Raw genomic sequence first — 26,354 nt, 5'->3', positions numbered from 1 at the left:
ACCCGCAGTGGGGAGAAGGATGGGATGGAGAAAGGGATGGAGAAGGTTTGGTCAGCACCTGCCAGCTCAGGAGGAGGAGAGGACATGTGACAGGAAAGTATTTTGGGTTGGAAAAAGCTTTTAAAGGCCTCCCAACCCCCTGCAGTGAGTGGTGACGTCCTCAACCAGATGAGGCTGCTCAGAGATCCACCCAACCTGACCCTGAATGTTTTTAGGGATGGGGGAACCAGAGTTTCCTTCCCCAGCTGTAGGAAATCTGTGGATTGCCCATGCCTGGGGCTGTGCTTGTGTTTCACACAGCACTCAGAAAACAACGTTTTTTGTCTCCATAAAGTGTTGGTGCCTCTCTTTGATGTCCCTTAACTCTTACTTGGTAAGAGGATGAATAAATGTTCCATTAAGGTATTGTGAGTGCAAACCCTCCATGATTTCTTTAAGGATCTTGCAGCACCTTGGCCTCAAAACCATGGCAAAGCAGCACAATCATGGATCATGGAAGATCAACCATTTCCCAGCACTGCCAAGGCCACCACTGACCCATGTCCCCAAGTGCCACATCCATGTGCCACATCTTTTTAATTCCTCCAGAACTGGGGAATCCACCACTGCCCTGGGCAGCTGTGCCAGGGCTCAGCAGCCCTTTTGGTGAAGAAATTATTCCTAATATCTAACCTAAATCTCTCCTGGGGATCTTGAGGCTGTTCCTCTCATCCTGTCCCTGTTCCCTGGGAGAAATCCCGACCCCCCTGGCTGTCCCCTCCTGTCAGGGAGTTGTGCAGAGCCACAAGGTCCCCCCTGAGCCTCCTTTTCTCCAGGCTGAGCCCCTTTCCCAGCTCCCTCAGCCTCTCCTGGTGCTCCAGCCCCTTCCCCAGCTCTGTTCCCTTCCCTGGACATGCTCCAGCCCCTCCATGTCCCTCCTGTCAGCAGGACAGGCACTGCCCTGGTCCTGCTGGACACATTTCCTGGGACAGCCCATGGCCTTTTTGGCTACCTAGGCACAGCAGGCTCTTGTTCAGCTGCCTGTTGTCCATGGCATGGAAGTTCCAGTCCCATCAGACCAGACTGGATCCCCTGTCCAGATTTTAAAACACCCCCAGCCTTCCCAGCCTGTCCCCCCCAGCCCTGCAGAGCAGTGACAGTGACAATCCCTTGGCCAGGCAGCGAAAGCTGTGTCACCAGGCTGGGACCCAGCAGCAATCTGACAGAGGCTGAACCATTTCTCCTTCCCATATCCACAGCCCAAGATCAATGAACCCCTGCCATGGCTCCTCCTGTGAATCACTTACGAGGGGTAACGGTGAAACCACTTCATAGGAAGCACTTTTAAAAATGCCCTGCTCTGCATAAGATGAGTTTGCCACAGAGAAGGGGGGAAAATATTCAAGCATGTTCAGCATCTTATAGATTAATCCTAGGCCTAGAGCCAGGATAATTACTGCCAGAAGGAATAAAAGTAACATAAATATAGGTTAACACACAAAGGGTCCCGTTTGCAAGGTTTTACACATCACCAGCTCACAGGCGGATTTGTAAATTTAATTATAGAAAGATTTATAAAAGCAGGTAATACCCAAAGGGTCATAAAAATAATTTTACTACAGTGAAGAGAACAAAACAAAAATAAAAAAAATAAAAGAAGCTCCAAACATTTTAAATTAAGTAGGGCATCTGATGGATCTCCTGAAGCCCTTCCGCAGGATTCAGCCCAGACTGCCAGAGCAGCATCCGCCACAGCCTTCCAGAAATGCCATTTCCAGAGGACAGCAGATAAGTCACTCTGACAGCCTTGTGACCTTCCAGAGCTGATGTGCTTGAAAAAAAAAAAATTCTTTTTTTTTTTTTTTCCTTTTTTTTTTTTTGTAGAGGGTGCTCCTGGTATGATCAAAGCCTTGTTCGGATGGGGAAGACAATTCCAAAACACCTTTGCTGCAGGGGTGCTGTGAAATCTCTGGAATTGCTGGTTCCCATCAGGATTAATGGTGCTTTTCTGCCAAGGACAGATTTGGGGGAGGAGGATGGCTCCCTGTCCATGGCAGGGGGTTGGAACAAGATGATTTTTAGGTTCCCTTCCAACCCAACCCATTCTACGAATCCATGATTAAATATCACTGGGATGGATTTAGGTTCTGAATGAGCTGTTGCCAGTGAAGGAAAAAGCAGGAACAGGGATTATCCAAGCAACACAGCATGGAAAAACAGGGATATTCTCTGCCAACCATGCTACAAGAGTGTTAAAATAAAAACTCTCTCCTATGAATGCTGCATTCTTGAAGAAAACTGCAATAGTGTTACAAGGTGTGTATGAAAGGAAGGCACAGGGCAGGAACAGGGAGGAGAATTCCATTCTGGCATCTCCTGGGCTTCCCACTAAAATACAGCCACCCTTAGAAATTTAAAATTTTAACTTACCTATAAATCATGTTTTTGGTGTATAAACCACGTTTCTGCCCTATCCAGTGCTTTCTGCTCCAAGAGGAACTTCCTGAAAGATCCCTGGGAGTGATGCAGGTGCTAAACCGAGCTTTTGTTGGTCCAGCAAAACATGCTGTCACTTTTAAATGCATCCTTTGGGGACTTCACAGCTGGCTGGAATGCTCTGCTACCCCCATGCCCAGTGTGTGTGTGTGAGGAGAAAATGGTCAGGATTCTGAATGCTTGTAAAAAGGCATTTTAAAGGATCACAGACAAGGACATTTTTTCAGCCTGAAAATAAACATTTATTAGGAAGAAAACGTATGGGGTTACAAATATCATAAATAAAATGTGTTGTGATAAAAAAATCCCTCAGGACTGAGCACTAAACCTCTGGAAAAGGAGGACAGGACCCTTCACTGTGCCATGATCACCATCAGTTCTGCAAAGGTTCTTGGAATCTCGTTTCACACCAGTTGTTTCCGTGCACAAAGATCCAGGCTGGACACTCCAAACCCTTTTTGTATGGAAATCTGTTCCTAAAGCTTGAAAACCTCCACACAGGACAGCAGAGCTGTTTGCAAGGGCGTGGTTTAAATATACATCGATGTGTATGAATGTAGGGGGAGGGTAAGGATCCACCTGCCTTGGCAGATTCCCAGGAAGCAGCAGCATTATGGGATGGCACAGGATGGAATGGGATGCAGCAATGGCAATGCAAACTGAATCTCAGTATCGAGGAAGTGCCATGAAATCAGAGGCTGCAGCAGACAGAGCAGCCCGGTCCCCTCCCACCCCGGGCCCTGTAAAACTGGATTAGGTGTGAACTTCAAACCCAGTGTGATGTGGAATAATCCTATGCTGGCAGAAAGGGATCAAAGCTAATTTCTCTAACTTGCTTAATCTTCTGCAGAGATGTCTGAACTCGGGAGACACAGCAGGCTGGGAGTTAAAACCCTGCTCTGTCCCAGGGTTCAGCAGTGGCTGAGGGAGAACAGAGCACAAAAATTCTCGGGACTGGAGTTATTTCTGATGAGCTTTTAGAAAATCAGGGAATCACAGGATGGACTGGGGTGGGAGGGACCTTAAAAATCATCTCATTCAGCCCTGGAAATGTCCAAGGCCAGGATGGACAGGGCTTGGAGCAGCCTGGGATAGTGCAAGGTATCCCTGCCCGTGGCAGAGGGGTGGAACAAGATGGGTTTTAAGGTCCTCTCCAAACCAAAACATTCTGATTTCATGGTTCTCTGTCTCTATACCTGGATCAGCTCAGGTGATGTAAAATTCCAGAAATTTAAAGTAATCCAACCAAACAACAGCAAAAGAAAATAAAAATCCACTCCTTCCCACCACGTTAAATGGAACAGATTGATCCAAGCACTGGAACATCTCACCACCCATAAAAACCTTTCATACCTAAAAAAAAGGAAAAGAAAAGAATAAAATTAAATAAATACTAATGCTAAAATCTTAACTAAACCATTATTAACGAATTAAAGCTTAAGTGGTGGAATAAAAAGAGGATGCTCAGGGATCCCTGATGGGGTGGCAGAGTTCATCCCACCAAAGTTTCAGTGTCTGAGGTGCAGACCCAGTCAAAGCTGGAGCCACAAGGTCAGGATTTCTAGGAGAGGGCACATGACAGTGTCAGTGACTGAGAGGGAGCCAAGAGCAGCAGCTCTGACTGGGCACCTCACTTGGAATCACTAAATCATTAAGGTTAGAAAAATCTTTCAGATCACTGAACTCCTCCAGCACTGACCCAAGTCCCCAAATGCCACATCCACACGGCTTTGAAATCCCTCCTGGGATGGTGATTCCACCATGGGCAGCCTGTTCCAGTGCCTGAGCACCCTTTCAGTGAAGAAACAAATAAATGAAGTCAGCTGGAATAAAAAATCCCAGTAGTGTCATTTAACCATTCCAAAACCTTTAAGAAAATAATTGTACACGTGAGTGCCAATAGATTGGTAACTACATCTTAAACTGGGACAGGAATTGGGATTTCTGGTTTGGGATGAGATCTTTCCACACTCAGTGCTCCCTTTGTGCTCCTAAAAGGATGCTGGTAATTGATAAACCCAGAGCTTCAGGAGAAATAAGTCTGCTTTGAGGTGTAAATCAGTTCTTACACAGCAATCTACAAATGATTCTGCTGGATAAAAAGCACAAAAAATTAAGTACAAAGAGGCTCAATCACCTCAAATAACGATTAGCCATAAGTGGATACATTATACCACAGACATGTCTCTGCTCTGTTAAATATTAATTTAAATGGACACATTTAAAAGGATATATAATAGGGATAAGCACTTTTTGTTAAAGGAGAGCAACTCTTGTTAATGAGTAAGAAAGGAAAAGCTCAGAGGAGAGCAGAATGAAGGATTTCAAGCAAGAACAGTCCAAGGATGAGAAAAATATAGGTACAGTAACCTGATACAATTATATACATATACACATATGCATTCAGTGCAGATTTTCTAATTAATTCCTTAAAATTTTGAACTGCAAGCTAAGTAAAATAACATATTGCTGATCTCCAGATCTGTGAGATCATTCAGCTTTACAAGAATGACTCCAGTACGGAGTAACACTGAGCTAAAACACACATGGAGCTGAAATCAGCCTGGCTTTGGCAGCATCAGTGGCTGCCACTGCAAAATGTGCAGAGAGCTCTCTCCAAGCTTCACACACACCCCCTAAATAAATCCTGTGCCAAAACACAGCAAATACTCCCTGTCAGAGACCAAGCTGTAAAGCTGTTTGGCTTTTTTTTTTATTATTTTTTTTCTTCCTTAAGTTCCAGCTTTAGGAGTGCTCTGACACAGGAAGGGAAATATCAGCCTGAGCAAGTGCCCACCTTATTTCCTCCACTAGTGGTATTCTTATTATTTATTATAATTATATTATTATATTTAAATTTTATGGTGATAATTTACTGAGAAATTTGGTATACATTTGCCAATTACCTGTCAACAGAAAACTTTATTTAATTCTTAGTTATGGAATCATAGAATCACAAGATTATAGAATCAGGGAATGGGTTGAGTTGGAAGGGACATTAAAGCTCATCCAGTTCCACCCCCTGCCATGGCAGGGACACCTTCCAGTGTCCCAGGCTGCTCCAAGCCCCAACCAACCTGGCCTTGGACACTTCCAGGAGCAGCCACAGCTTCTCGTGCAATTTTTGGCTTTGTACAATGGTGCCTAAATTCCCCTCTGCTCCCAAAGCACTTTTAGGGGGGATTATGGGATACCCAGGATATTTGCAAGAGGAAACCCCATGGAAAAGGAAAGAGAAGCTTTGCAAAGCAGCAGAAGTTGTGTCTGAAGACAAGAAAAGAGGACTGACAGCACAACAGAAGCCTTTCTTTGACTCATTTACCATTTTGTTGGAAGTTTTCCAGAGCGTTGGTCTCCTACAGCTCCTTCTATGATGGAATCAGGTGATGTCAAAATAACCCCAAGTCTGCCTTAATGCTCCATTCTCTTTGGTTTAAGCTAAAAACAAAGACACACATGGATGATTATGGAATGGAAAACACAAGAAAATGAAAATAACGCTTTTTTGCAGGATTCTGTCATGAACGGTGAAAACAAATAAATAAATATAAACAAAGGACAAAACTGCTTTATCTTAAATAATAGCTATAATGTATATACATTGAAATATATATACATTGGAATAAAGGGATGAAAATAACAGGTAAGAAACCACATTGTGTTTGCAAGAGATGAATGATAGAACGAACAGAAATCTGCTTACAAGAACTCAAAACGCTGCCACGGTGTAGTCCTGACTTTTTTTCACCACTTACCCAGCTGCAATTACCATCACCTCAGCCACAAACAGCACATCTGGGGAGGGAGGGGGATTATTAGGGGCTCCTTTGTCATCTCGAATTACCTGCCCTGTGTGTGTACACAAGCAAGGGCTTAAGCATTCAAAGGAATTTGCCTCCAAGAAAAGTCATTTTTATTGTCATTGTCCCCAATTTCACGGCCAGACCAGCGACACAGCCCGGCTGTGTGTCAGCACAGCCCCCAGTTTGAGGAATCCACACTGACACGACAAGAACTAATCCTATTATTTCCTTAACGGCATCTGAATAGGCATTTTCCAAGTCCTGCTTCTTATTGTAAGTTTAACCCATGTGTTAATTCTCTTACTGAGATCTCAAGCTGCTTTCTCTAGAATCGGGGATTTAGGGGAATCAAATCCCTTCTATTCAATTTGCTACTTAAGAGACAAACCTTTCAAAATTAAACTTGCAGGCTGTTTGCCTGAAAAAACATCGCTTCTCTTTCCAAGGAAAATATCTCTCAAACCCGTTTTAAGCACAGAGAAAAGTTTTTAGCACATCTCAAGTTTAAACCTGACAGCAGCTGCCTTGAAGTAAGAACCAGGAAGGCAAAAATTCATCGGGGGAAAGATTTTCAGTTTATTTTAATACCAATTTGATGAGTGAGCAACCAAGCAGTGCTTTATTTGAGTAAATTATTTCCTATTATTGTGATTCTCCTTCAGTAAACCACAGCCACAGAATGGTTTGGCTTGGAAGGGACCTTAAAGGTCATTTTGTCCCAACTCTCTGCCATGGGCAGGGACACCTTCTATAACCCCAGGATGTTCCAAATCCCATCAAACCTGGCCTTGAACAATTCCAGGGATGTGGCAGCCACAGCTTCTCTGGGCAATATCCAAAGGTGATCAAGTGGGGAAAAACGTGGGCAAAACCAAATTCCTCACAGACACTTCCTGTAGCTGAAAACATTTTTGAGCACATCGTGCTCAGAGGAGTTTTCCTTTCTGTAATTAAATATTAAGCTGTGAAACCCTATGAAAACAAACACCTCACTCTACACACACATAGACACAGACACTTTCTGTGTTTTCCAGCAAAACCACAACAACAGATTTGCTGTGGGTCTGCAGGAACTTATAGGTAGTGTATTAAATACTGATTGCAAATAAATCCAAATAATTAGGCTTAAATTTTAATACCTACATACATTTCTCTATAATTCATCATGAACAGCATTTTCTGAGGTTCCACGAGAGGCTTTGGGTTTAATTTTAATTATGCATTTATTACATAATTCACCAAATTCAGTAATGTGCAGTGAGTCTCCCAGCCATTGAAGTGAGTAACGAGATTTATCAGCCCAGTTTGTCACACAACAAACAGGATTCAGAGCCGTATAAAAGCGGGTGATGAAAGATACATGGAGGGAGGGAAGAACCAGCAGCAGCTTTATTTCCATGTAATAATGCTAATAATATGCAAATAATTCCCCATCTTAATGAATACTTCAGATGAATGCCACGTTCCAAGCGGGGATGGCACAGGCAGAGAGGGAACTCAGCTGCTGGGAGTGTTCAAAGCTCTTTGCAAACCACAAAGTTACAGCTGTGGGTACCACTGAGCTTCCCTTCTCCTCTCAGAGGGAGGCTGGACACTGAAACAGCTCCCAGGGAATGGGCACAGCCCCAGGGCTGCCAGAGAGACTCCAGGAGAGTTTGGACAATGCTCTCAGGGATGCACAGGGTGGGATTGTTGGGGTGTCTGTTGGATCCCAAAACCCAAAATGTTTGAGCTTTCTGTGCTCTCTGGCACTGACCCCCTGGAAACACTGCTTTTGACCTGAGGCCTTGGAGAAAGCTTCCACATTTGAGTGAGAGAGTTAAAATCAAGGGTGTGTAGTTAAAATAGAAGTGTGATTTCACATGGTGAAGGGTTTTAAATTTGGGGGTTTTAGAATATAGGAATATGTATGGGACAAGATGGAAGATTGTGGGTGTTGGCTCTTTCTGTCTTCTTCCTCCTTCTTCTTCATGGTTTCAGGTTGTAGTTTCTGGTTGGACAGTTAGTGCTGCACTGTGGGTCATGGGAGTTTGGTTATTGGGTCAAAGGTATAAATAATATAAGTGTTAATTCTCTATTAGACTGTTTAGCTTTCAGAGACCCTGTAGCTAGCTAGGTTCACCTCCATTTTGCTCACTTTTAGCTGTTAGCTGAAAGTGTTACAGAGCTCTCTGTACTTTAGATAAAATTTAATAAACAACCAAGCCTGAACATAAGAAAATTCGTCTACTTCACGTTTTTAATCCTGACTCTGATAGAAGATAAAATAAAATAAAAACAAGCCACTAATTAAGTGGTGCAGATACCACCTTTACAGGTATCCTGTGCAGGGCCAGGAGCTGGATGAATGATCCTGATGGACCCCTCTGAAGTCAGGATATTCTGTGATTCCATGATCCTCACATACCAGCAATGACACTGTCACAGGGCAGAAGGTACCTGATCTCCTCAAGCTCCTTACATCCTGTTTCTAGACAGTGACAGTCACATTGAAAATGTGGATAATTTTAATAGACAATAATTTTAATCCCTGTAAGGATCTCCATCTGGAGTCTGGAGCACAGACAATGTTTTATTTGCCCAAACCTCCAGGGGTCTGAGACTTGCTCTCATAAATACTTCTGGTGACTCTTCAAAGCTGGATTTGGAAGTTTCTCCTGAATCCCTGCAATTGTTAGAGGAGTGAGTCTTGCTGTCCTTCGACAAACATTTCAATGAATTTTTTTTTATCGTTTCCAAAGCTTTTGCAAACTTCTCCCCTTTCAGCTGGAATCGTCTCCCCTGGGACACTGGGCATGTGTATTTGCCATGCTGTTCTTTTCCCTTATTATTTTTGCCTCAAACATCTTCTGGGAACTCAAATATTTAAGACTTACAACCTCCTCACAAAGCCAAGCCAGCATCCCTTCCCACGTTCTCACTTGAAACCCACTTTTTTTCAGTCCTTCTTAGACATCCCTTTCATTCAGCTTCCCACATCCACACATCCTCTGGCATTTCCAGTCCATCTCCTCTCAACAAAATGGTAGGAGAAACAAGAATTTTGGGGGGGTCTCCTCCATCTGTAAGAAAATCCCCCCCAGCCTCCTCTTCTCCAGGATGAGCCTCCCAGCTCCTTCAGCTGCTCCTCATGGGACTTCCTCTCCATACCCTGAATTTCCATGGAACAAAAAGTTCACCCTGATGCTGAATGGGGGTGGTGAATCCTCATCTATGCTCATCCTTAAGGAAAAAAGAAATTGAGAACCTCTCCCTTCTCAGGCACTAAAGGACCTGCACAGGAGAGAGAGCCCTTTAAATGGCACACAAACCTTCCACCAATTCTCTGCAATTCCCCTCTGGGTCCCAGAGCAGCTAACTGTGAGACAGGAGCCCCAGGACACCAGGCTTTGTTAGGTCTGGCACTCACAGCACTGCTCCTGGGATATCCCAACAAAGCTTCCCACTGTGGAATCCCCATCTCCAAATCTATCATAGGACTTGAGTGTGGAATCACAGGCCCTTGAATAATTTTGCTTATTTTGACCTCAGACACAGAGGGAAATCTGCTGCTTTCACTGTCAGGTGGGACCAAAAGAGAAAGAATTTTTCTGTCTGATCCAGCACCAGCAGAGCTCGTTGCTCACCAAGTGCAGAGACACTCTGAACTGAAACAGAAACTCAATCCTCACCTCTGCTTAAAGGATGTCCTCAGACACCAGGTGACAGTGGGCTGTGACCAGGAATTTATGCAAAATATCAAAGCTGCTGCAGGAACAAGGAAACCCTGAGCCAGAAAGGACACAGAGACTGTGCTGCACCCACTGAAATGCAGCATTCCCAAAATAAACTTGACACCAGGAACAGAAAATGGTCTGGGATGAAGGGAACTTCAGATATCTCCAAACACCTGCCAAGGGAAGGGAAACCATTCAATAGACACTGCTGCCCCATCCAACCTGGCCTTGGACACTGCCAGGGATCCAGGGGCAGCCACAGCTTCTCTGGGCACCCTGTGCCAGGGCCTCTCCACCCTCCCTGCCAGGAATTCCTTCCCAATATCCCATCCATCCCTGCCCTCTGGCAGTGGAAGCCATTCCCTGTGTCCTGTCCCTCCATCCCTTGTCCCCAGTCCCTCTCCAGCTCTCCTGGAGCCCCTTTAGGCTCTGCAAGGGGCTCTGAGCTCTCCCTGGATCTTTCTCTTCTCCAGGCTGGACATTCCCAGCTCTCCCAGCCTGGCTCCAGAGTAGAGGCTGCTCAGGGAAGACACCATCTGAGACCAAAACTGGACAAATTCCTCTTTTTTCCATGTATTTCATGGACAACACAAGTGTGAAATACTCCTCCACCCCTGAAACATTCTGCTCTAGTAAAAAACACAGCACTGCCAACTAGGGCACCGTAAAAATATTCAGACTCCAAGTAAAACCACAAATTTGGAATAACCCACAAAGCTCTTAATTCTTCTCCAAATAATTTCTGAGTAGATCCAAGTCCACACAGGAAAACAAGCAGGGAAGGATCGAGAGAGTGACTTTTTACATGGGCTGATAAGGGATGGGACAAAGCAGGAGAAGGAGGAGAGATTTAGATGGGACATAGGAGGAAATTCTCCCCTGTGAGGGTGAGGGGGCCCTGGCACAGGGTGCCCAGAGAAGCTGTGGCTGCCCCTGGATCCCTGGAAGTGTCCAAGGCCAGGCTGGATGGGGCTTGGAGCAGCCTGGGATAGTGGAAGGTGTCCCTGCCATGGCAGAGGGGTGGAAGTCTTGCAGCAGAACTGTTTCAACCTGTTCATTGATTATAGAATCTAAATAAAATACAAATAAAATAGAAGATGGACAAATAAGCAACCAGAGCAGCACATCTGAGCTCTCAGGTGGGGAAATATCACTTAATAAGGGAATTTTGTGGGCAGCAGCACCAGAGCTGGAAACCTTTATTCTGGCCTCTACAATCAGCACTTGCAGCACTTTGTTGACACAACAGAACATGGCTCAATTTCAAACACTGTTGAGGTTGAGTAATTTCAAACATCTTTTAATGTTTGTAGAGAGTCCAGGGGGAAGCTGGTGGAAAAGATCTCCAAGGCAGCCACGTGGAAATAAGATACAAACCCCTTCAAATCATTGCAGTGCCAGGCAGGAGGCAGGAATGGAGACAGAGGAGGGAAAAGGGGAAAGGTGAGGATCCACACTTCCAGCTAAACTGCTTAAAGCATTTATTTATGTCCAGTGGCTCCATTACAAGTTCACAGTGTGCCTTGGGGAGCAGTAACTGACCAATTCCATGAACACACATTGGTGCTTCAGAAGTAAAATTCGAAGTGTAATCTGCACTCCTATTTCTTCTCATGGCATGAACACTCCTTTTAGAGGGAGGTCGTCCTCCTGTTCTCTTCTAGGTACCAAAATTGTGCATGAGAAATCAGATAAGACATTAATACAGCTGGATTTAACTGGAGTATTATACACTAGGGCATTGGTGCTTTAAATGAAAATCTGGGAAAGATTGCTGATAAATCTGAGTTGGGAACAATGACAGGGAAAACAGGCTAACACTCATCTACAGACCTTCCCCTAAACTCATGAGGTCAAGGGAGAGCCCTTTGAAAGTCTAAATTAAATTTACAAAGGACAAAATTAGCTGCTCTCTGTTGGTATTAGAGCATTTTTCAGAGTGGGATCCAGCAACAGTATCCCAGCAAGGAATTTCAGGATAACAAACAGTAAACACAAACCAGCATTTAGGGTTTGTGTCTTTTTTTGGTCACTCATATTATGAGAATTCAGAATAAGGAAATCTATCCTGAGAACACTGAGGACAGCTCTTCAGGATGCCCTATTGGAACAGGAATGCCCTGCAAACAAGAAGTGAAAACAGATGTGAATGATAATGAAGTGGTGCCCACAGCACTCCTGTCACATCTGGAATCCCAGAACCACAGAATGCTCTGGACAGGAAGGGGCCTTAAAGACCATCCAGTTCCACATCTCTGCCAGGGACACCTTCCACTATCCCAGGCTGCTCCAAACCCCATCCAGCCTGGCCTTGGACACTTCCAGGGATCCAGGGGCAGCCACAGCTTCTCTGGGCACCCTGTGCCAGGGCCTCCCCACCCTCAGCCAAGAATCCATTCCTAAAATCTCTCATCTAAACCTACCCTCTTTCAGTTTAAGCCATTCTCCCTTGTCCTGTCCCTCCATCCCTTGTTCCCAGTCCCTCTCCAGCTCTCTTGAAGCTTCTTTAGGCACTGGAAGGGGCTCTGAGCTCTCCCTGGATCCTTCTCTTTCCAGGCTGAACACCCCCAGTACTCCCAGCCTGTCTTTATGGGCTATTTTATGGTTTTATGTTGGGAAAATAAACAGCAGCAGGACTGCCAGATTTGCTGTGGAGCCAACGATGGGGACAACTGTGCAGCCTCACCCTGAGCCAGGGGACAGCTGCTGTGCAGCTCTGCCTGCTTCCAGCAGATCCTGCTGCTTCTGCCACTTCTGAGCACCTCTGGCAGAATCACTTTTAGAGAAAAGCCAAGTAAAATCCTTCCTGTGCATTTGCTCTCTTCAGGACATGATTCAATCCCTTGCACAGCTGTCCCAAACTGCATCAGGATGGTTTAAATTCTTCTTTAAGTTTTATTATTACTCCATGGGTGAAGGATGAAAAAAAAAAACCTTCTCCCACATCATCACAGGGAAGAGAGAAAGCCTCAGAGGCACCAGCAGCTGCTGAAATTGCTCCTTCTAAGCCTGTCCTGACACTTAAAAACCTGAAACCTTTTCCTGAGGGAAGATTTTCATCCATGCAGCACAAGCTACTGCACCAAGCCCCAATTAATTTGCCATTTGCTCCCACCCAGCAGAGGTAAGGAGTAAATCAGCACTTTTGTGGCTCTGTCACAGATGCCACAGGATTTTCCAGACAGACAGACAGACACAAACAGACAGACTGTAAGTGCTGCCCTGCTGAGACACTGCACTCCAGTCACTGGCACATTAAGAGGATCATGATCCCAGCATTAGCTGTGGGAACACTCCCAATAAATAGCTATTTTTCCAGCCTGATTTCTCCAGCTTCCATCACTTCACCCTTTGATGTAGATTCTTCCTGTGAGCAGACTCATCACTGCCTAGCTAACTCTGTCCATCCAGCCCAGACAACACATTTGTTCACACAAGGCTGTGGCATATGGATTTTTCCTTCAAAAAAAAAATGAGGAGTGTCAGCATTTTCCTATCATTCTGCTGGAGCAAAAGTGATCTTAACTACCCCCTCTTAAAAGCTGGAGCACATTTCACGAGAACTCCGCTTTGTCAGGCCATGGTGAGGTCACAGATCAGGCTGGCAGGTGGAAAAGGAGGTTTAAATGTGTTTTTAGGGTCACCAGAGGAGGATCCCTCAGCCATTTGGGTTTTCAGCAGCTCTCTACTGCCTGAATGCAAAGCAGTCTCAGCTGAATTTCGCTAATTCCTTCAAAGGCTCTCTTACACTCATCTGCACAGATTATGCAGTAAATACTCTTTAAGAAAGCACTCTCTAACCCCAACAAGGCTATTCAAAAAAATAAGGCTTAACCAGCTGACCTCTGATTATCTTCAGCAGTTCACCCATCTGTCTGCAATACACAAATTCCAGCCTCAAAGCAAGGCTTCCTTCCTTTAGGTGTCTGAACTGGATGTTAGTAATTACAATCATTACAATGCTCTTCAATGAAACGGTGACATGGAAGTGCCCAAACTGTCCCCAGAAAAGCTCAGTGAGGGCTGTGAATACTTAAAACCCTCTTGGAAGTCACCAGGTACAGGACATTGAAGCAGCATTTCTGCTCTCAAGTGACACATGAGCACCATCCCATCAGGATCTGTCCCCCTGTCTCACACTTGGACAAGATCAGCCCAAAGGAAGTGAACCCAGGTCCTCAAATGTTAATTAACTCCCACACTGGCTTTGGGAAGAAACGTTTCCAGTAGCTTTGCCTTTTGTAGTGACAGTGTTTACAAAATTTGGGAGCTGTGAAGAAAACTGGGATTGCTCAATGGCAGCTTTCATAGAGTGCAAAATAAGTTACATTTGAAGCTAAAAATTAGTGAATTATTTGCCTAGAGGTGGAGCAGCTCCAAGGTGGTGGCACCATGCTCCAGTTCCTGTATGGCCTTCTTCTCCCTGGACACCTCTGTCACCATTCCACAGGAGCTGCAGGAGGCACAGCATGCATCAGGAAACTTAAGGGTTACCCAAACCTCCTGGGGTATCACAAACTTGAATTTTCCCCTTCTGCCTTAGGTTAGTTTGAAGTCTCAGTCACCTTTAACTGCAGCCAGGAGCTCACTCTGCCACCAATCATGGAATGACAGAATGGCTTGGATTGGAAGGGACATTAAAGATCATCCAGGAGGGAACATAAAGATCATTCAGTTCCATCCCTTTCCGTGATCAGGGACATCTTCCACTATCCCAGGTTGCTCCAAGCCCTGTCCAACCTGGCCTTGGACACTTCCAGGGATCCAGGGGCAGCCACAGCTTCTCTGGGCAATTCATGCCAGGCTCTCCAGGTGCCACCACCCTCCTGATGTCTGTGGACTAAGAGAGCAATTTCAGCTGCTCCAACCCTCTACAAGTGGTGTTTGACCCTTTCCAGCCTGGAATCCAGCCTCTTTACCATCCAATATGGGCACTGTAAGCAGCTTTTGAATTTGAAGGGTTTCCACTGAGTGCATTTTACAAGTTAGGTCTCTTCAGGTCTAAATCTTTCTCACACTGCATTTGAAATCACTCAGAGAGATCCTGATCCTGGCAGGGCTTGGAGATTGTTTTGATTACAAAAGAGAAAAAAAATGCACGAATACATCTTAAAGAAAGGGGAAGATGGAACAGGAGCTTTCAAATGGATGCAGCTTTGCTAGAGACAGGAAAAAAATCACAGGAAGTGGAAAGCAGGGAGCACCAGTCTGGGCAACAAAGACCTGCAAGAGGCTGATTATGACCTTGATTAACAATCCCTGCTCAGGGCTGGGGCAACAGGAACAGCAGTGGGCAAAGCCAGCTCTGGGAAGGGGTGAAGGAAGGCAGGAGCTGCTTTCCAGAACTGAGTTACAGGGACTCTTCACACCCCCATTATCCATGAGGGAAGAGCACAGGGCACCTGCCATGGAAATGAATCTTGGCTCAGGAGTGAGGCAGAGCTGTGAGAGTGGAGGAAGCACCAATAGCCAATTCCCCCACCTTAAGGAGCCTCAGAATAGATTTTGTATTTGTATTTTGTCACCTTTCACCCTGAATATTTGGAGGGTTTTTCATTTCAGGAGAAAAGGAGGATGCTAAACCCACAGCAATGATGGGTGGGGCACTCAGCTGGTTCAAGAAGATATGTGGACCTGGTCTTGCACCTCCAAATTCCAATGGTAAAGCCAGACTGGATACAGCAAAGCTCATGAGATGTCACCTCTCAGCCTGAGGCCACCAGAAGTGTAAGAGGGGCATTGGATGCAATTGTAACCTGGGTTGATGCACTAAATCCTCTGCTCATACTCATCATGTGTCCTCCTGTAAAAAACACTGTGCAGAGTGTAGGTTTAGATGGGATATTAGGAAAAAATTTTTCCTTGTGAGGGTGGTGAGGCCCTGGCACAGGGTGCCCAGAGAAGCTGTGGCTGCCCCTGGATCCCTGGAAGTGTCCAAGGCCAGGCTGGATGGGGCTTGGAGCAACCTGGGATAGTGGGAAGTCTCCTGGCCATGGCAGGGGGTGGAATGAGATGAGCTTTAAGGTCCCTTCCAAACCCAAACCACTCTGTGATTCTGTGATATAACAGAGCAAATCCTCTCCCTTCATCTCAAATTAAATCTAAGCATGAAGCAAAAGCAGCTGCATTTGTGTAGTGATACATGAAAGTGTCTGCAAAGCATTTTAGGATCCTTCAGGAAAAATGCTAAATATCTGTTCTATAATTCAATGAATGTTAATATATTCATCACAGATTTCGACTCTTCAATTGCACGGGAGAAAAACAAGAAAATTGGTGCTTGTTGCAATGTTACGATGCCAAGGGATGGAAGCGGTCCAGGGTCTTGGAATATTCAAGTTCTGTGTGGGATGCAGGGAAATCCCCCATGAGAACACAAGCAGAGCCTGTGGGATGAGGAGTGAGGTCACACTCAGGCATGCTGGCTTCCACCTCCAAAACCACAAACCAGATGTTGTTTTAAATTTTGTGGCTGCCAAAATCAAACCCAAAGCTGCCTCTGTCCTCACACAGAGGGCTCTGGTCCTGCTTGCCATGCAGAGCTGGGTGAATCATTCTCCTCATTTTTCACTTTGTGCCCTTCTAAAAAGCTTTACCTGAGGTGGCTCCCTGAGCCAGCAGCTCTTGCCTGACACGACCTGGTGAGGACAGGGCTCCAGACCACAAAGGCAGAGCACTTGCCCTCCTTTTCCCAGGCACGCCTTTCACTGCTACTCCAAGGTATTTTTGTTCGCTGCTTGGAGTGACTGAGCACATAACTGCCCTCCTTTGTTCAGGCTCTTCAACAAGAGAACCCACTGCTTTTGCAGCGTGCTCAAACATAAAGGCTCCCAGCAATACCGTGCATTTAACCAGCTCGGGCTATTTTAGCATGTGCTGAATTAGGGGAGTGTTTGTAATGCGCTCACCTCAATGATCGGTGCTCACACACCTCCTGTTTTTATACCCAGGTGGAAAAAATAAATCCCTGCTGCGGTGTGTCCACATGGGAATAAGCTCCTCTGTGGTCTCCCTGCATTTTTCCCAAAAAGCTCTGCCATTGATCTTCTCTCCCAGCATCCTGGGTGTTTCAGTGATCATTTAAGCAAATCACTTCAGAGGGCTGGAGCCCCTCTGCTCTGGAGCCAGGCTGGGAGAGCTGGGGGTGCTCACCTGGAGAAGAGAAGGATCCAGGGAGAGCTCAGAGCCCCTTCCAGAGCCTAAAGGGGCTCCAGGAGAGCTGGAGAGGGACTGGGGACAAGGGATGGAGGGAAAGGACAAGAGGGAATGGTTTTGAGCTGAAAGAGGGAAGAGATAGATGGGATATTGGGAAGGAATTGTTCCCTGGGAGGGTGGGGAGGCCCTGGCACAGGGTGCCCAGAGAAGCTGTGGCTGCCCCTGGATCCCTGGAAGTGCCCAAGGCCAGGCTGGATGGGGCTTGGAGCAACCTGGGATAGTGGAAGGTGTCCCTGCCCATGGCAGGGGGTTGGAATGAGACGATCCCTAAGGTTCTTTCCAACCCAAACCTTTCTCTGATTCTATTACTTTTGCCCCCAGCCCTGTTACAAAACTCCTCCCGTTTTTCTCCCAATAATACCCCTCCTCCTGACAGCTGGAGAGCCTTTGCAGAAGGGGCAGGAGAAGCACCTCAAAGTGAGAGAATCATTCTCCAGCAGTGGTGCAGCCTCTCCTCCAGCCTGGAGCCACAGCAACCCTTCCCTTCTGTTCCCTTGGTTTCCAGCAACATCCTCTCCCTGCTGCATTTACAAAAATCGCCCTTAAAACAATGTCAGCAGTTTTTAAACCCCGCTAAGCTGTGCACTGGAAGGAGGAGGGGAACAAATTGTCCTCGGAGGCAAACTCTAACTTAGCTCCATTCAGCCACAGAAACTAAAATGTTAAAATAAAATACGGGTGCACAGTGGTGAATCCCTGAGCTGGCAGGTCACAGGGTGGGCAAAGCACAGGGTGTGCTGGGAGGGGCTTGGAACAACCTGGGATAGTGGAAGGTGTCCCTGCTCATGGCAGGAGGGTGGAATAAAATAAGCTTTTAAGGTCCCTTCCAACCCAAACCACTCTGTGATTCCAAGAAATACAGCAGGGTTACAACGCTTCTAACATCTGGTTACTTTTTGATGTTATTCTCAGAAAATGTTTGCAAAAAGGCCATCCAGCATCTCATCTTGATTATCTCAATGCCATCAAATCCACATAGATTTTGCCTTGTAGTAAATGCAGAGTATAATATTTAGGCATTTTAGAGTTTCAAGGCTGGAAAAGCCATTTCAATCTTAAGAGCCTCAAGAAGCAATAAATCATAACAGCTCAGACAGGAGTTGTTTTTGACTCAGTATTACTGAGGTAAATTACTTGTAGTATTACAGAAGAGTAATTCTGTGTGTGAGAAACGAGCAGCAGCACTTTGGTGATAAGGTTAGAGAGATATTTGTGCTAACGAGGAAATTTAAGCTCCATTTCAAGGCAGACTCGCTGTAACTCCGGAGCCGTCAGCGGTGTCTCCTGCCTTTCTCCAGGGACCAACTCAGTATCACTCTCACATCCTTCTCTGGAGTGATGAAAGCACATTATAGGCTGATAAAAGGCAATCCGTGGTATTTCTTACAGGTCTCCAAAGATCAGCAATTTATTAAAAAGCGCTTTTCAGGAACCAGGCAAAAACAAAACGTTCTTCATCAACACCTCACACCGAATCCATCTTCCCTTAAATAAATTCCCAGCTCTAGCAACACAAACTCATTCTTCCCTAATTGCTGCTGTTCCACATTTAAAAATTCCAAGTGGTGATGCCTCTCTGCTTGTCAGCAGAGATTTATCAACCCTGCTCTGTGTCCAAAGGTCACAAGAGTAAATCTGAGTGTTCTGAGCATGAATCCCTCCCTCTGTTCCTGAGCTGTCCCATCCATAGCAGTGCACAAACCCAGGGTTACACAAGGCAAAATACAACAGCTTAAATAATTAAAACCCAAAAAATTATTATCAAATGAAAAAACAAAGCAGCTCTGAGACACAACGAGCTTTGCTTTGCTTTATCCTCCCATGACTTATTTGCAACAGGTCTCACAGGCTCTGCTGTGAATTAACGGCAATGAAGGGATGCTCTGGGGCTTGGTTAAAGGCTACTGCATCCAGCTGTTCATCTGTCATGAAAACACAAAGAAACCATCAGAAAATTGAAGGTCTGAAACTCACTTCCCACTTAAAACCACCCTGGAAGTGCAAATATGAGAAAAAATTATACTCCTCCAGCAGCAGCGTAAATGAGCTGTAGTGGAAAGGCTGATCCAGCTGAAGATTTCAAGTTAAAAACTAAAGCAGATCCAAGTACAGATGTTTTGTAGTCTGGTGCCTTGTGCAAATGCTGCTTTCAGTGTGTGCTGGAGCTGCTCAGCTCTGCTCTGAGCAGCACCTGGGAACTGTAGCGTCAGTCAGACACTAAAACCAGGCATGGAAATGCCCAATAAATGTAACTATCCAAAGATTTCTTTTCCTGTGTCTGTACCTTCGCTGGTATCAAAATCTCTCTCCAGCCCACCTGCTGCCTGGAGCTCTTTGATTCATCCCTGCAGCTGAGAAAAGCTTCAGCCAAGCCCCTGTGTGTGAAATCAGGGGAAATCAGTTAAATCAGGCAAGTCAAGTGGAATAACCAGACAGGGAACTGCTCCTTACAGGAGTATCCTTATCCATCGTGGAATTCAGGCCTGTTTTTCCCTTGGCTTCCCAAGGCACTCTGCACACAGAGTGACACCTTCAGCTGTCTGCACTGATGGGGGTCACCACCCAAAATTTCACCCCTGGTAGCTCAGTGTCACCCCCAGAAGCCCAGCAATGAGGGGCTGCAGGGATGTAGGAGAAGCCTGGCACAAGCCCTGCTGTGTTCCCAAAGGTGCTTGTTCCAGGACCTGGCTGAGCCTGACTTCAGTGTTAATATCATTTTTTCCATGCTGCCACCTTTTTAAACAAATAAGACTAAAATTGGAAGATGTACCTGCGTGGCTCAGACACAACCTGCCCTGACAGGGGGGCAAGGTCAAGTAACCCTATGATTTATGGACTCTGGGATGTCTTGAGTCACAGAATCATAAAATCACAGAATTACAGAGCCTGGCTGGAAAAGACCTCTGAGATCACCATGTTCAACAACCAGCCCAGCACCACCACCATGTTCACCACTAAACCATGTCCTCAACTGACACATCCACACACTTTTGGAACACTTCTAGGGATGATGACATGGACATCCTACCCTGAAAATCACAGTTATCCAACTTTACAGTCCATAAAACCTTATTCTTTTTCTCCCAATTCCGAGGGGTTCTGCTTCACCACTGAGACTCCAGAATGTATCACCTGAGTCTGTTATAGTGCACTGAAAGCAGAAAAACTGTCAAAATACACACCTCAGGCTGATATACTACCAAACTGAATTGGGTGAGGTCAGAATATTTTGGTAGAGAACGATTTGAGCAGCTCATTTTTCTAAATTACACTGCGGTGCTGAAAGCGAGCGGCGCTCAGTGTTTTGCTCAAAGCCTAATTCAATTTCACTCTGTCTCAGAAAAAGAAAACAGCACATTAATCCCAAATCCCGTAAACACAGAGTTGTAAACACTCCCCAGCACCCTCCCCACCCATGCTGAGGAGGGCTGGCCTGTTTTCCAAGCCTGTGTGAAAGCAGATGGCAGCCACCTAATTCGGATTCGGTGCAATCTGTTGCTGGTGAGGAAAAAAAAAAAAAAAAAGATATTTGACTGCTTTTCCTTATAAATGTAAAACCTGGGAAGTTCAACCCACTCTGTAGTTTTGTGAGATGTTTGGTAACAGTTTTGCCAACAGAGCCAGCTCTGCTCAGGGAGAACACATGCTTCTTGTTCTCAGCCTGAACTCTGCAGTGAAAAAACCCCTTGGATCATTTTGGGAAGGGAGAGTTGTCTATGGGCTCAGTTTTGGCTCTGGCTTTGCACCCTGCAAGTGCACCACTCATGACAACATCATGATACACTAAGATACCTTATCTACCTTACTTTTTCATCACAGCAATAAAGATCTTATTGAAAATAGAAATGTATTACAGCAAGTATAAATGCTTTTTGTGTCCAAACACCCCACACTGTTGGCCTGATAGTGAATCCCCTCTAGTTTAGAGAAGTTCTTTTTGTGAGGCACAAAACTGGGATTTTGTGTATGACCAGCAAAGGGGGTCAGGTCACTTCTCTCTCGTGGCTGAGCTCCTGTTTAAAGAGCCTGACATGCTGGTGGATGCTGGTGGCTTCCCTTTTCTGGGAGAGCCATGGAGCTGGGGAAGGGGCTGGAGCACCAGGAGAGGCTGAGGGAGCTGGAAAGGGGCTCAGCCTGGAGAAAAGGAGGCTCAGGGGGGACCTTGTGGCTCTGCACAACTCCCTGACAGGAGGGGACAGCCAGGGAGGGTCAGGCTTTACCATTTTCCCATCATCTCCATGAACTTTCAGAGTGGCCTTGCTGTGACACCAGCCACTTCTCAGCACCCAGTGGAACCCATGGATCTGCAGGTAATCCCTGACCCCACCCTTACCCACTGCTGATGTTCCTCTGTGTCTCAAACCCCTTTGCTCATGGCAGAGGCCAAGGCACACAAGCAGAGGATCATGGAATTATTCAGGCTGGAAAAGCCTTCCAAGATTATCAAGTCCAACCATTCCCCCAGCACTGACAAGCCCACCATTAAACCATGTCCCCAAGTGCCACATGCACACAGCCTTTAAAAACATTCTTGTTCTTCCTGACATCCCCTTGCAAGCATCAACTGCAGGTGAATTCTGGCTTTCCTAACACAAACCAAACACTCTTGGACGATGTTTAAACCTCCACCCTTGTAGCCAGACTCCTTCTACCTCCTGAATATTGCTTTTTTTACATATTGAACACCAAATGAACCCATTGCCTTGCTGTGCCTCAAGCAGAGTTCACAGCACGATGCCTCAAAGTGAGAAACCTCTTCGAGCCCGCTCAAAACTCAGGGCTTTGATAGTTCTACTCTCCAAGCATGAAAAACTGGCTAATGCTGCCACTGATTAGTTAAACCCCTTCACAGCAGCCTGTAAATAACCCTGCCTTGACACAAATGCCAGTGGTCACAAAGCTTCAAAGTCCTTCTTCAAAACTGGCCGATTTCATGTGACTGGGTTTCTCCGAGCAGGAATGAATCTGAGAGGTTGATTCTATGTGATACAATCAGGATGTTTGAGTTCCTGGAGATAAGCTGACACTTCTCCTCCTACCCACAGCTAGAGACTTGAGAAGTGTGACACAGATTTCCTACAAACTTACAAATGTTTGCTTCGCTGTTTCAGCAGCCTCAAAGTGCCTTAACTGCATTTTTTTTTTCAAAAATAAAAATCGCTAAATGCTGAAGTTACAACATTTCTGTCATCCCTGATGTTTATAAACATTAAATGAAGCTTTCAATGAGCATGTTCACGCTGTCACCAGCACAGAGCTGCTTCACTTTGCTTTTGTCTCCTGAGGAGACATCCAACTATCCAAAAGTAACAGAACCTGGTCATCAGATGGTGAGTTTTGTGGAGCTGAGAACTTTACTGAAATAATGGAAAATGTACCAACACACAAGACTAGAAAACTCTATTGGTTGGTCTTTCTTTTCATGGAATTATTTACAATTTTTTTCCCTGATCTCAGTATAAACAATGCTTTTCAACACTTTGGCCTAAAAACTCCTTCTATTATTGTTACCATCAACTCTTCACCTAAATAACATCAGGGACTCTTCCCATATGCTGGAAGAGTGTATTTCCTTGGGGCATTAATCCATCAGATAAACAAACTGAAAGGGGAGAGGTTTAGATTAGATATTTTAGGAAAAAATTCCTCCCTGTGAGGGTGGTGAGCCCCTGGCACAGGTTGTCCAGGGAAGTTGTGGCTTCCCCATCCCTGGAAGTGCCCAAGGTCAGGTTGGACAGAGCTTGGAGCAGCCTGGGATAGTGGAAGGTGTCCCTGCCTGTGATCCTACAACATTAGACCAGTCGCCCACCTTGGAAGATGTGCTACCTTTGTAAGGGAAAAAAAAACTCTTCAGGAGATGACAAAAGGACCAGTCCACTCCTTCCATTCCCTTTGTGAAGAACAATTACCAGAAACTGCCCTGCAGCCTGGAAGAGGAGCTGGAGGAATTTGTTCCTGACTTGCTCCTGTGCTAAGGCAGAAAGTCTTTTTAACCCATTTGGAATAAAATCACACCAAGACTTCTCTGCAACTTCAAAGAGCCCCAAGGCCACCAGAGCTCCAGGAGTTTGGAAAATGTTCTCAGGCACTGAGTGGGATTGTTAAGGTGTCTGTGTAGGGCCAGGAGTTGGACTCCTGGTGGGTCTCTTTCAGCTCAGGACATTCTGTGATTCCTTTTGATAAGCTCCTGGGTAAGCAGAACGAGAACATCTCTCCTCAGGCAATGCAAGGTTTGGCATTTCCCACCTGCTCTGCCTTGGAACAGCTGCTGTGGCTGAATCTCACCCAAATCTGCTCTGCTGACAAAGCAGCACCGTTGTACCCTGGCCTCGTTCACTGCTGCTTGCTCCAGATGGGGAATTTTGGGGACAGGACCCGAGGCAGCAGCTGGCACAGACAGGACACACCACCACTGAATAAAGGAAGGCTGGTCTCAGGTGATGCTGCTCCCGTGCCAAAACTGCTCTGGAGGCTCTGCAGTGTGACCAGCACTGGAAGAGCTGAGCCAGGGTCTGACCTCTCCTCTGGAGATGGTCTGGCTGCTTCCCTTGGGTTCTAAGTCACCACTTCAGGGCTGCCATGAGATGCTGGACCAATGCCCACCCTCAGGGTCATCTCATGCCTCAGTTCAGTCCCTGGCAAAACAATCTTGTACTAAATCCAGCTCAACTCTGTCACACCTTGGGCTTGGAATTATGTGCTGGCTCTTGAACCCATCAGATTCTTTGTTAGATGATGGTAAGACCAGGGGCTGAGTTTTACTGCCCTGGAGCCAAGAGAGAGGCTCCCCTCTGTCTCTTTACAATGTAATTTCACAGAATCCATCTCTCCAGAAGTACTACTGCTCACTTTAAAGGTTACAGACGTGGTTTCACAAGATTTATTTTTATGAAACGAGGCTTTTATACTCTTTTTTATAAATCATCTGATCTCCCAGTATACCTCAGCTGTGATATTAATTGTAAAACCCACATGTAGTAGCCAGGCAGAAATGTTAAACAGGAATCCTCAAGAACTGGAGAATTATATGAGGGATGCAGAAGGATGCTCAGTGCAAGGACAATCCAGCATCCTGCTGAGAACAGAAGATAGGCACATGCAACCACCTTTCACTGATTATGTGAAAAAACTTTGGGCAAGATGAATAAATCCAAGGGATAATTAAAAAGGGACTGTTTTTTTGAGAAGTGAACTGCATGAAATGTGGAGAAAGATGTCAACACTTCGTTTTAACACCTCCTCCAACAAAGCCTTCCACTTTCAGCCTCTGCCACGCTGTGTAGATCAGTTCTCAAATCTTTTAAAGCAGAGTGGAGCTCTCCAGTCTAGTTCCAGTATATCGATCTCAAGCATGCAAAAATCAGCAGTCATAATTATTATGGGTTTTGGAAGCAGCTGCTTTGTTGTAACTTGGACAGGAATTGCAGATCAGTGAGATCTTACTGCACCTACTTGGCCTAAATAGTAACAAGTCTGTGTGTCTGTAGCAAAATGGGAAAGACCACAGTTGTCTAATAAGAATGCAATTCAATGCCTCAGATTGGAAGTTTTGGCCAGATCTTAATGCTGTAAAAATTACATTTGTTTCAGCAATCAAATCTCCCTCTCATTACTTCATTGCTATCAGGCTTCTGATATAATTGACATGATCACTTTTAACAGGAAAGTCGGGATTTCACAACAGCCAATCTTGTCCTCTTTTTCTGCAATACTTTACACTCATCCATTTATAAAATCAGATTTTTTTCCATAGGAATAGTCCCTTCTAGAAAAATACATTCAAAATAGTTCCGATGTCCAGCTAATTAAGAATACAAGCAGAGTGAAAGACACAAAAAGAGTTTCTAAAGGGACAAAACCTCTTCCTTTTTCATTTAAGATGAGCAGGCTTCCTAATTATTTCTGTCTATGTAAGAGCTTGTCCCCAACATGGTGACACAGAGCATTCTGTGCCCCTCTGAATGCTCTCATTCACACCTGGCTGTCCCCACCTGCCCACAGTTCTCCTTTCTCCAGCACAGGTCAGGGATGTGACAGCCCAGGCTGTGACCTGTTCTGCTGAATTCTGGCCTCCAGAAACCCTTCTTGATAAAACTGATTTACAGAATAACTTCTCCCAGTAGTGACAACAAAGCTGCCTGTTGTAAAGTCCTGTCCTGCTACCAAACAGTTGTGACATAAATCATCCTCTGCAGCAACTGAGGCAGGTAGAAACTCTCCATAGAATCATGGAATGGATTGGGTTGGAAGAGATTTTTAAGATCTCTGTGTTTAACCCCCTGCCATGGGCAGGGATATAAACTTGCTCAGGGCTCCAACCTGACCTTGAATTTTTGCAGGGATGGGGCACCCATGATGTTGGTGTTTCACCACCCTCATCATAAAAAATGTCTCCTAAATCTATCTTATCCATAACTGCTGTGACTCCCAGGTCCTCTCTGCACAAACTCCTCTTCCCTGGGATTCTCTCACTCCTGCAGGAGTTATCCCTTCCTTTGTGCATGCAGACCTACTCCTGCACTGCTCAAAACCTGGCTGGCTGAAAAAGCAGCCAAAAAAAAAAAAAAAGCCTCTAAAACAAAAGAACCTAAAGCTTAGACGCCTGGAATTTCCTCTTAACACTTCTTCAAGCATTCGCTGTTCATTGAGCCTTTCATTTCCTTCTCAAATAACCTCCCACTGAGTTAAACCAACACAATCGAACAAAATCTCCGTAACCAGGCCAACACACGGAGCTCCCAGAGATGCAGGGAACACGTGGAAATCTATCACACCCCCTCCAGTAGTGCCGGGACTCTGAGCTGGGATCGGATCTGCAGGAGGAAAAACAGAGCCCTGGGATCAGATTATGGCATCACTTCTCCCCCAAAGATTTACCTGCAAAACAGGAATGGCCTTGGAGATGGACAGAGATAGGAGCAGAGGGGTGGTGATGAACTTCGGTGGAAAATAATCACAGAATCATTTAGGTTGGTAAAGGACTCTGAGATTATGGAGTCCAACCTGTGACTGATCCTCACCTTGTTAGCTGGAATAATTGGTGTGTCCTGGTAAACTCACTGCTGGACTCTCACAAACGTGGCACCTCTTATTCCACTGGACCTGAAATAGGTTTTTCTCTCCCCTCTGTTTTCAGGGACCCAAC

At 45.6% G+C, this 26,354-nt stretch overlaps 1 protein-coding gene and 1 long non-coding RNA gene across 2 annotated transcripts in view; both read right to left on the bottom strand.

Annotated features, from left to right (window-relative positions):
- The window catches only part of XKR6 (XK related 6), a 213,314-nt gene that overhangs the window by 159,690 nt on the left and 27,270 nt on the right, over window positions 1–26,354 (bottom strand). The window lies entirely within an intron of this gene.
- On the bottom strand, window positions 2,694–10,287 carry LOC148224551 (uncharacterized). Its single transcript, XR_015802769.1, has 2 exons — window positions 5,798–10,287; window positions 2,694–3,828 (listed from the first exon to the last, which is right to left on the bottom strand). It is a non-coding gene; the product is annotated as an uncharacterized LOC148224551 (long non-coding RNA).

The sequence above is a fragment of the Sturnus vulgaris genome, chromosome 3 (assembly GCF_052056855.1).
Source record: "Sturnus vulgaris isolate bStuVul1 chromosome 3, bStuVul1.hap1, whole genome shotgun sequence".
NCBI classification, from domain to species: Eukaryota; Metazoa; Chordata; class Aves; order Passeriformes; family Sturnidae; genus Sturnus; species Sturnus vulgaris.
The sequence above is the reverse complement of the archived record's forward strand: the minus strand, read 5'-3'. Positions and strand labels throughout refer to the sequence as shown.